This window comes from Setaria viridis, chromosome 8 (assembly GCF_005286985.2).
Source record: "Setaria viridis chromosome 8, Setaria_viridis_v4.0, whole genome shotgun sequence".
NCBI classification, from domain to species: Eukaryota; Viridiplantae; Streptophyta; class Magnoliopsida; order Poales; family Poaceae; genus Setaria; species Setaria viridis.
The window spans coordinates 27,963,866-27,976,271 of NC_048270.2; the positions used below are offsets into that span (position 1 = coordinate 27,963,866).

Here is a 12,406-nt window from a genome sequence, read left to right on the forward strand (position 1 = left end):
GAGGCATTGATGCATTGTAGACGGGATACAGCAAATTGCATGTATCCAGTCTTGGCCGAGTAGCATGTTGTAGGACCCCTTGCCATTAATGATAAAGAAAGTAGTAGGAAGGGTCTTACTGCCGACGGTGAGGTCGACGCAAAGAGCGCCGCGAGCGGGGGATACGTTGCCTTCGAAGTCCTTGAGCATCATATCTGTCCTGGTCAGGTCGTCATCGCTCTTCCCTAGCTTCCGGAACATGGCGTACGGCATGATGTTAACTGCAGCTCCTCCGTCTACCAGTAATCTGGTGATGGGTCGGCCGTTGACATGCCCTTTAAGAAACAACGCCTTCAAGTGTTGTCGTTTGTCATCTTCGGGCTTCTCGAACGTGGCTGTCATTGGTTCCAAAGCCAATTGTGCCATCTGCTCTTCTATTGCCGACATGTTTTGTCGATCGGCAGGAGTCATGAATTCCATCGGCAGTATGAAAACCATGCCGATGTCGGCTGCCGATTCGTCGTCTCCCCTGTCGCCTCTTTTGGGGCGCCAGACCTGAGACCTGCCGTTTTTCTCATCCGTCGTATGTTGTTGCTCTTCTTCCTGCTGTTCCCACTGGCGGAGACGTTGGATTCTTCTTTTTTGAGATTTGGTCAATCCATCAGGGCACCACCTGGGGTTTACTAGTTTGGTCTGTGGCCTCCTAAAGGACTCTCGTCTGATACCCGAGCATCGGCCATTTCTTCAAGTCAACTGTGGACGCTAACCTTGTTTTCTGGCTGGTCATGTCGATCAAATCTGCCCCCCGGCCTATCATTTCGCTCGCGCCTACCTTCCGACCGGTCATATCGGTCACTTCTGCCCCCCAGCCGATCACGTACTGGAGGACGCCGGTCTTCTTGGTCGCGCCAGTTCCTGCTGGTCAGCTCTGATTTCCCATCTCTGGAGCGAGACCTTCTGAACGGCCGATTGTTACGATACGGGCCGTTGCACTCAGGGCAATTATCGGCCGATGGCAACCTGAGGTTGCTTTCCCAACAGTGGATGAAGAACGGACATCGCCAGTGATCTTCATGTCGCCGCATCGCTTCTTCCCGGGATCTCGAGCGTTCATGTTGCCGCTGATACTTATTGAGCAGAAATTGGAAAGTAATGGGCTTACGTGGTTCTCCCATCCCGTCGTCATCATCTTCCATCCGCCGTTTTCCCTTGACATCTTCGGGTGTTGCTTGATTCCTGGGGTCCACGGTGCCGCTTTGCTTAGCCGATTCGGACGTCAGTACCTTGGTTTGGAGCGAATTCCTCCCCGTATCAACCATATTGGTGGGGAAGGGGTGCTGGTCGATCTTCATCGGCTTGGCCGGTTTCGTTGGAACTTCAAATTTAAGTCTGCCTTGCTCGATGGCCGACTGTATCTGCTGCCAGAAGATTTTACATTCGTTTGTATCATGGGAGGTAGCGTTATGCCACTTGCAATATTTCATCTTCTTCAGCTGTTCGGCAGAAGGAATCGTATGGTACGGGGAGAGCTTGATCTGTCCTTCCTGGAGGAGGAGGTCGAAGATTTTATCGGCCTTTGATGTGTCGAATCCGAACGTTTCCGGCTCCTTCTTTCCGAATGGACACAATATCGGCTTCTTCCCTTTAACCCATTCTGCAAGTCCGATTTCTGTATCTTCTTCGGTTTCAACCTCTTCTAAGTATGCCACCTTCTTCTGAAAGTTCCTCCGTGGATCGAAAGGGCATATTTCTTGACCAGACAATCGGTGGACGATTTGGCCTAAGCTCTCAAACTCCTGTGAGGCATATTTTTCTCTGATATGAGGTAGGAGACCTTGGAAGGCTATATCGGCCAATTGTGCATCAGTCAGGGCTAGGGAGTAGCACTTATTTCTGATCTCCCTGAACCTCTGTACATATGAGGATACCGGCTCGTCGCTTCTCTGCCTGAGGCTGGTTAAATCGGACAGCTTCATCTCATGTATCCCGGTGTAGAAATACTTGTGAAACTGCCTTTCCAGATCAGTCCACGTAATTATCGAGTTGGGCGGTAATGTAGTGAACCACTGAAAGGCTGACCCAGACAGGGATGATGAGAAAAGGCGCACCCGTAGAGCATCCTGCGCCGCTGCTTCCCCGCATTAGATGATGAATCTGTTCACGTGTTCCACAGTTGAGGTGTCGTCCAGTCCCGAAAACTTAGTGAAATCAGGAACTTTATACCGATAGGGAAACGGCAATGAGTCGTATGTAGGCGGGTACGGTGTCCTGTATGTGTAGGTCTGCACCTTCGATTTTAAGCCGAATTGTTCATGAATCACCTCTACTATGCGTGCCGACCAGTCCGGCTGTAGCTGGTGTACCGTCGGCTGGGGAATTGGTACGTGCTGTTATATTGGCGGCGGGATGACTTGATGATGAGTGAAAGCGTGTGGCGTCTGATGTGTCATAGCCGGCTGCGTAGTCAGGGTCGGCTGTTTTAATGAGCCGCGTGCTTCGTCATACAGTACGAGCGACGCAACGCCCCGAAGTACTTCCGTTGATTCTGCCGCCCTGCTCATCTCCGGTGCGACAGGCTGATACTGCGGCATGATTGGCCTAGCAGCCGCCTGGAAAGATGCCTGGAGTTGAGGACTTCCATGGTTGGCCGGTTGATCCTGGGCGGCCATCACTGATGGTGCCCCCCAAGGCGCTGGATTTAACGGAGGAAACTGCGCGGAGGACAACTGAATGGGATGCGGCTGGAGATATTGTGCGCCATTAAACTAGGGATCGATGATGAGGAAGCGCCAGAACCTCCAACTGGAATTTGGGTCGGCTAAGAAGTCGAATAAGGTGTATTTGAATAACTCTTGTTCGGAGCCGTAATTGGCGAAGCATATGCCGGCCCCTGGTACCCTTGAGATACACCGCTAGCTAAGGAGCTGATGACGGTATTGTATACCGTATTAGAAATCACCGGGGATTGATCGATGAAAGCTTGATAGACAGATTGTTGAACCATCTCGGACATCTTGTCCGAGTCCTCAGTGATTGTGATCTAGCGGGGAGTTGGAAATGGAGTCTTTTTGACAGTCTCTCCGCTCCTGGTGCGACTGAAGGACTGCAGACATGTCTTCCGGTAGTATGCCGTCTGCTTCTCTAATTCTTCCCTCTGGTCGTCCCTGAGGTCTGCTTCTGTCACTTTGATGACGTTATCTTCCGAGACTTCAGCAGCTTTCGACATATTGGCGGTTGTATCTGTCCCATCGGGCGTGCCAAAAGTGTGTTGGCGCTAGAAATCGACTGATCGAATCCCCAGCGTCGGACACACGACCCGGGAGAATCTGCTTAGCTCTTGTTCGGGTGATCGCCCTGGTGCGGTTCGCGCGGCGTGCCAGCCAATCTGACCTGTTGATTGGCAAGGAGAGAAACGTGTCAAATCCCAGAGGTAGCGATCGGCTAAAATTCCGATCTCGAGAAAGCTTAACAGCGGATCGGCCGATTTGCTTATAATGAGGAAATCGGTTATAATGCGACCGATTACCAGGCAACGTCGATAAAGAAAACCACTGGAGTAATCTAAGCAACGCTGCAGTAACGACACTAGGAACAGATCTAATCGGCTATGCGTGAAATAAATAGATCAAATGATGAAATACAAGAAAAGCCGAAATTGCCGATTCCTAGCTGGATAAATAGTGATAAAACCAGAACAACAGGTAAAACCTAAAATCCTAGTAAATATCGATAATTGATGAATAAATCTAAACGAAACGACAGCGATGCGCCCGAAGTTAAAGCTTAGAAATTATTCGATAATCGGAACTTACAAGATCGGCCGGAGGTCAAGTTGATGCAGCCCCACCAACCCGTACGAACTCATGAAAAGAGAAAAGTATTGGCGAAGTCGCCGGCTTGAAAGTAAGTACGAGGAAATAGTAGTTTGTTGTATTGAGTTGATGATGATTACAGATCTAAGAAGGTGGCTATTTATAGCCTGTTACAAACGACTCCTTAACCGACTAGAACTCTATCTCTAATTTTAAACGAACTCTATCTCTAATTTTAAACAAAAACGAATATTTACAAGTACGATTCGTACTGGAGTTGATCATCATGCTTTCATGGGCTGACTCCCTCTTTATCTTCATAATCGACTTTAAGCCCATACCAGCCCAATTGCTCCAGCCTCCTAATCGGCCAATTTCTATTCACCTCATCGGCAAGGGACAACCGATTAGGACCCATGTGTAGAGGGCTCAGACTACTCCGACCCTAGGACCTAAGGTCGGGTGAGGCGGAGATCCTCCCTTGGAGGGTCGGGCGCATCCGATCCCAGACCTCAGGGGTCGGGCGAGGCGGAGCTCCAAAGGTCAATCGGCCGATCCATAACTGTAGCACCAATCGGCCGATTTCCATCCGCCATCCCTGTGTCTCGCCGTTTCTTCTGATTTCTTCTTTCCCTGACGCCGATTACACACGTGTCAAAATCTGGCGTCAACAGTACTCCACATATCCCTCAAGAGCAGAGCCAATGTGACTTTTCTTACGCTTTCTCCCACTTCCACCTCCTTCCTGTCTTGAATCTTGAGCTTCATTGCATTCATTATGTGCATTAGAAGTCTCTTAGCCATCGAAACTCGAAGCAATGGATACGCACCCAAGTGACTGCTGCTTTGTTTAGAGTTACTTCTTTCAACAGGAGGTGCAGGAGGAGGAACAACAGGAGCAACAGGAGGAGGAGGTGTAGGAGCAGAAGGAGGATCCACTTGCATGGTTGATGTGAAGTTTAGATTTCCTATAGCAACACTTCCTATTTTCAAGAGACAATTGGAACTCATATTAGAACCACAAAATTATTTGATGTTGAAAGCAATAAATTAAGTTATGCAAGTGAGGGAACTTCACCTTCATATAGTGCTTCCAATTGGTAAAAGTGGGGAAATGGTTTTTTGCGAAACTTCCCTACTCTTGGGTGATTCTATTGAATGTAACAGAAAAGGATAATTAGTTAACAACAATAACGTAGTTGCTTCTTAGCATATTTTATATAGAGTCCAAATGGCTTACCGCAATTAGCTTCTCCCATACTTGTGGTTCCGTTAGTATCATATACAAAGATTCATTCCAACCATTACCACTGTCTCTTTTAGCATCTCTTAGTACCTTGTGATTAGCTTTGAACTCCTTCTCCTGCACCTGCTTCTTTGAGAAATGAGCTATGGGAAACTTCTCATTCAACTTGCTAGTGATAATCCTCCAGCCCTCCGATACCTAACCATTTTGACCTTTATATTTGGGGTTATCTTTGTACTCAAGTAATATTTCAACAAGACATTTCTCAAAAGGAGTTCCAAGCAACCCTATCAGCTTCTCCTACTATGACTGCATTTATCAAAACATGTTAAGATGAGGTACAAAGAAACATAAGCAAGATCAAGGTGCCTCAAAAAATAGAAATTCAAGTACAAAAATAACAATTGCATTAAAAAAGGCACTTATTACAATAATGTTTGCAGTAGAAAGTTCCAAAAATTACATAAGCAAAACATACACAAACTAGAGGAATCAAACTAGACTAATCATTATTATTATAAGCAGCCCACATTTGGTGTGCAATCTGATCTCTTAGAGTACTGCCATCATTTGATTCCGCCTCACTTGGATAGTTGTTGTCCTCCTCCGGCACATCAACATATTGATCTGTTGGGATATACTCTGGTTGGTCATCCAGCCACCCCCTCTTGACCATTTTGCCCTCTAATTATATTGTGAAATGCAACTACTGCAGCTACAATCTTGAATTGATTCTCTATTGGATGGAAAGTGCCTACTTTCAAAATTGGAAATTTCTTCTTTAGAACACTAATGGCCCTCTCTATATGGTTGCGAAGCAATGCGTGGCAATGGTTAAACAGTTCTTTGTAGTTTGCATAACCACTTTGAGATGAATGACGCCTTCTAACTCACTGAGATGGTACGAACTCCTCGATATGGGGCAATAAAGGATGATGTATTTGTGTACCCACCATCTACAAGATAGAACTTCCCCTCTGGCACAATAAATCTTTTGCTAACAGCAGATCTAAGGACTCCTGCATCTGATGCTGACCCTTCCCATCCACATGAAATGAATGTGAAGTTAAGGTCAAAGTTATAGGCTAACATAACATTATGTGGTATGGCTCCCTTCCTATTTCTGTAGGGAGGGGCCTTGTCTTCTGCGATGGTGATTGGTATATGAGTGCCATCGATTGCACCAATGCAATTCTGCATGGAAGGAAAAAAAAATAAGGACTTGGCATGCAAGGAAAGAAAAGACTGGGGAAAGGATTATACACTTGGAAAGAAAAGATTGGCACCTGAAAGAAGGGCATAAAATGAGGATCTGTCGTTATTTTGATATGAGTTTGGAATGAACTTGGAAGTCTCACAAATCGATGAGTTAAGCAGGAATTATTTTTGAAAACTTCTGTTATTTTCCTATGGATTGTCTCGTCGCTGTGTTGAAAAGCTTTCTATAGCCTTTGGTTGCTAGCATTGTGTGAGAGCATAAACATGAACATCCCAAGCTGCTCCTCAACAGCAACACCTCGTGTGTCATGGAGCAAATTCTCTCTTCTAAGAAAATCCGTTGTGGCTTTAAATATTTCAGGCTCCAATCAGAACTCAACTTTACACCAACTCGGGTGCCCTTCAAGGATTTCCTTCACCTTTTTGGCACCAGGAAGAGAAGATGTGTGTACAAGCATTTTCTCTTCTTGTAGGTACGGAATTATGGTAGGAATAAGTACAAAAAATAGCTCATCATCCTCTTCCTCCTCCTCCAATAAGAACTACCTAACTTGCTCCTCCCAAGATCCCATTATCTGGTGTATAATAACCCATCAAATAGAACAATAAGATAAAATTAGGAGTGTACAGAGCGTGACCGCCGGTCAATTTGGAAATTTGGTAAGGCTAAAAGGCAATGGATAGCTAACAAAAGATCTTTCTATCCCCAGATTCTCAACAGCATGCACATAATAACATGACATAACAATTTCACAATAGATAGCTAACAAAAGATCTGATTCAAACTTATAGTCAAAACTGGTAACTTTACTGAAAATACATCAACTGTATGGAAACAAACAAAAGCATTCAGTGACAATTTGTTTCCAGTTAACAAAATCCCAGAAATAAACAAGATCAAGATTTGTTTCTAGTTACAGAATTCAGTATAAGCATTCAGTGACAATTTGTTTCTAGTTACAGTTCAAACAATTAAATTCTGCTAGACATTCTAAATTGATAGTTACAAATTATCAAATAACAGGTTAAATGGAGGCTTGTGACTGGTTTATGGTGCTAATAATTATCTTCTATATATATATATATATATATATATATATATATATATATATCCTTGAAAATAGTTTAAATAAGGTTATTAACTGGTCACGCATGCAGCTGATGTAAGGTTGGAACCTACCATCTTTTCTACTCAGTAGTTGCCATAAGAGTAGCTAATCGATGCTTTGGATAACAAATAGGAAAAATAATATGTGTAGCATGAGTGTATGACAGAATTTGACTTCCTCTAACAACCAGTAGAGTGAGGAAGAACACCACATGGGTTAATCCCAAGAAATGTTGTTGACTTCTTGTTACAGCGTTGCAACTCCTGTTACTCGACAAAACAATGAAATGCACAGCACAAATTTACTCGAGCAATGTACTACAAATCTACAATCACAGATATGAAATAGCACTATAAGGTGAGAAGAAAGCGCAAATAACTGCCAAAATCATATTCAAAGAGGAGCTAACATTGCCCATGAGGGAAATATTAATCTGTTGGTGACTATTCCATGCTTAACAACTTTCATCTATGAACACTTTGTTCCCACGTGCATCTACTGTTGTGCAAAAAGGCAATGATGCATTCTGTTAAACTAAGAAGCAAATTCAGGCTGGACTACTGAGCAAGGTAATCAGAATGAGAATGATGCACGCTATCAGTCACAGTGAAAGCAAAGATAAATTACCTGAGCAATATACACTAGCATTGTTTTCAAGCAGCCATAATCTAAGTACTTGTTGGTGTGGTTAGTTACCTGATGGCTGATGGGGAGGTGGAGGTGGCAGTGGAGTCCGAATCGGGCAAGTCCACCGCCGTAGGAACTGCGTCAGGTCATCATTCGCCGTAGGAACTACACTGCCATAAGATCTGCAAGAACTTTTGTGAGTGTGAGGTGAGGTGAAAAGAGGAGAAGAGAAACCCTAGCATGGCAAGGAGAGGCTGGCGGAGGACTTACTCGAGCAGGCAAGAGGGCGGAGGCGCGGCAGGTCATCGGCGACGAGCAGGAGGGAGGGCGATGGCGGAGGAGCGAGCGACTGCGGCGGCGATGTTCGACGGGGGAGACGGATGAGTCGGCGGCAGTGTTCGACTTGGGAGATGGACGAGTTGGCGGAGGAGGAGGAGATAGGGGGGCGGCAGCGGAGGAGGAGACGGGGAGCAGCGGCGGAGGAGGAGACGCGGGGTGGTGGCGGCGGCTTTCTGGCGAGATGGGCGAGACGAGGAAACGCGGGGGAGACGGTGTCCTCGGGACGGGCACAGGCGCTCGATGCCTAGAGGCCAGGAGCCGTTCCGCACGGAAGATTGGGCTGAGATGGGCCGGACTTCCCCGCCTAGCAGGTTTCCAAAGATGCCGGTGAACTGGCCCGTGGGAACTTTTCGCGTGGGCTGCCGACATGCGGAAATGGTTGGGAACCCGTTGGGGAATTGGGCTGCCAAAGGTGCCCTAAGAGGCTAAGATGTACGTGCGAGAACGAATCGAATATGGCAGGGAGTAGAGTGAGCATGGAGTGATCGTCACTGTTGTCTCTCCCTGCCGACATATCACCCTTCGGCCGAGCCTAGCCAACCAAGTGGGTCGGTCCAGCTAGAGCCCAGCACAAACTAGCTAGCTTCAAATTAAGTTGTTTCTTCAAATTTGTTTGAACAATGTGAATTTCAAGTCTACACCACTTCTTCAAACTTGTGAGAGTCTCAGCATGTGTCACCACCATCATCAAGAAAAGAAAATGTACACGTGTCACTGGATCACACGAACACTCGTGGCGTCTTTTACACCGTGAGTCCGCAATGACACAGTTGGTAGCAGACACTGTTAGGCCAAATAAAAAAGAACATTAGCGGCACCAAGAAAATTAAAGATCGCGGCGTCAGTTGTCGCTTCGCGGAACCCAAGCCATGGGAGAATATACCAGGGATGAGACATGAGAGGATGTATCCAGACTGATGAGCGTCACGTCGTGATCAGTGTAGGAGCAATCAGCAGACACCACTCTCTCGATGAAACTTAAACCAATTAATCGATCTCCAGCCGACGACAAATCTAAGATTATTCAATACTCCATCCGTTCAAATTGTAAGTCGTTTTAATTTTTTTGTTTATAGATATTGTTATGCAACTAGATATATACTATATCTAGATGCATAATAATATTTATGAAACTAAAAAATCTAAAACGACGTACATTTTGGAACGGAGCGAGTACTAGATTTTGACAGTTTGAAATGCTCAAATGGAATGAATGAGCATATTAATTAACAATGCACGTACAGGCAGTTGAATAAACATGGATCAATTTGGGAAAATATGCAGTGGAAACCATCTGCTTTGTGAAAACATGAAGACTGCAAACATGAATCGTCTTATCGCAGATATGTGGTGTATCATGAAGCAACCGGTCATGTGATGCATTTTACATTTTAACGCTAGCACGGCTAAACACCTTTGCCTATTAGATGACTCCTCTCTTCCAAATGTGCTGCTAGCCCCCATTGAAATTTACAACTCATGACCATAGTAAGTGGTGTACAGTATTTGCAACTCGAAGTGTAGATGGATTGCACTTTGAACAATTGGCTGAATACAACTCAAGTTGCAACTGCGGGGTGTATTTATTGAACTGAGGAGTTAGGAATATCCCAATTTAATGTGACAAAGGAAGTAGGTGTGCTACAGTATTTGCAACTCGATTTTATGGCTACAAAGTTTTATAGAGATTTGCATATGTTGTAATGTTCTACTCACTCTATTTTTTTATTAAATGGTATGTCCACTGACTATATTTTGATTTTATTTTAGGACTTGTAATGGATTTCATTAATTTGGAATAACTTTAACTCTTTAAGTAAACCAACTATACAAGGTTTATATATATTATTTATTCAGTAGTAATTTGTATTTGTGGACATAACATATTCAAATTTTGAGTTTTCATGTACATAAAAAGATTAGAATGTGTATTTGTACTTGGGTCTTAAGAAATTACACTTCAAATATATATTGCCAAAATGTTATTAGCTGCAAGTGAAAAGTTAGTAACTAAATCTGAGTGCACGGGAAATTCTTTGTTTGAAGGGTGGTATTTTTTGTTACCAACTTTTTTGGTTTTTCAAGAAAGGACGGGGATAACCCGCAACTTGTAGCGCTATAAAAAACTGCATGACCCCACTGTCCTAATACCCCATGTCCAGCAATAATATGGTTAGAGGAGTAGACCGCAGGCTACATGCATGGCTATATGTGAAAAAAAAAAGACTACATTTATCTTAAAATTACCATAACTTTTGAATGAGATTTTTGTTTCAAACTTCGTTTGTACCTTTGTATTCCACAAGGCGAGATGAACAAAACTAGACCCGACTTGCATATGTTTTGAAGATATTTTATATTAGTAGCAACTTATGTGTAAAGGTGTGATGGTGTTATCAAAAAAGTTGCTACCTTGTATATATTAAAGTTGCTGTCACAGAAATATAGTAAAGTTATCACATGGTATGCACATTAGTTGCTATCTCAAAACTATATTAAATTTGTTACCTGGTATGCACATAAGTTGTGACTGTAAAAACTATATAATAAACCTTCTACAGAGTACCAAATATGCATAACTTGCTATTAGTAGAAATTCGATACATAGTATGCACATTGCTATCGTATAAATTATATCAACCAGTATAATAACTTATCTAATATGTCCCGTAGTAACTTATGTAAAGATCATGTGGTGACTGAATATAGGTAAATAATATGAAGGTAAAATTTATTTGTATAGCAAGTTATGTATAAAAGGTTTGCACATAAGTCGTTAAACACTTAATATATAAGTAGCTACTCCACAGTTAGTATAAGTTGCTAGTATATAAAAATATATTTCAAAATATATTAATCATCGGTCCTGTTTTGTAGATCTCTACACAAGAAATATAATGGTGCAAACGAAATTGAAAATGAACACTTCATAGAGAAGTTATCGTATTTTTTAAGATAAAATAAGAAAAAGATTGTGAGCCATAGTGACCCACGTTTCATCCTGCTTCAATTGCATGTTCATGCATGCCGCGATCAGCATGCGTTCAACTCAGACTTAACTGCAGGCCGTGGGCCACGTGTAGTCACGCGCTAGCAATCCGGCACGGCACGATCGATCGGCAGTAGCTTTTTCCTCTGACAAATCTTCATTACCAATTGAAGTGGAATATCTGCGCATTTAGGTCCAGAGTTCAACTTGGGCCCGTTACAGGCGTACAGTCAACAGACTTGTTGGGCTTTCGGAGTTGACGTGGACTTGTATAATTTAAAGCCCATTATGAGAACAAGCATGCTGTTTTCATGGTGAAGCTTGGACTTTAGATGGGCCGTAGCTCAAAACCATGGCCCGGTAGGCCGGTAAAATTACCTTTTCTGAATTGTTTGGTTCCTTTTCTCACGTCGGACTGTCGGAGGTGATTTAATTGATGTTATTTTTACTAGTATTACTACTTAGATACATAACATAAACCAGTAACGATCCGTGCATCTACAAAGTGCATCCCTACTAGTACAGTTCAATGTTTCATCTCTTGAGTTCTTCTCATTTTTCATACATTCTCTCGCGTTCTTTTTTTACAACACAGGGACAGTATTGTATAGGAGCCATAGTGAAAATATTTGCTTTCGCTTCCAATACTGAAATTCCATAGAAACGTTACAGGACTATCTTCTGCCATGCAAAGTTCATGTAATTCACAAGCCTTATAAAAGTGTATTGCTTGTTCTGCAATCGACAAAAAAGTCCATGTAATTCACAAGCCCTGTAAAATTGTATTGGTTGTTCTAAGGTTCATGTGGTTCACAAGCCCTGTAAAATTGTGTATGCGAAATTCTTGGTCTCTCCCTACAAGTTAAAGTATTTGTGTATTTTGGTTGAGAGTTGAACTTAGGCCAGTTCCATACGTCAACAGGCCTAATTGGGCTTTGAGTTGACATGTTGTACAGTTTAAAAGCCCATTATGAGAAAGCATGCTACTTACTGTTGTTTTCTTCGCGGCGAAGTTTGGGCTTTAAGCGGACTGAAGATCAAAAGCAAGACCCGATATTTAAGCGGACTGAAGATCAAAAGCGGATCC

At 43.5% G+C, this 12,406-nt stretch overlaps 1 pseudogene; it reads right to left on the reverse strand.

Annotated features, from left to right (window-relative positions):
- Window positions 1-5,539: 5,539 nt before the first annotated feature.
- Window positions 5,540-6,827, reverse strand: LOC117834440 (uncharacterized; annotated as a pseudogene).
- Between the last annotated feature and the right edge of the window lie 5,579 nt (window positions 6,828-12,406).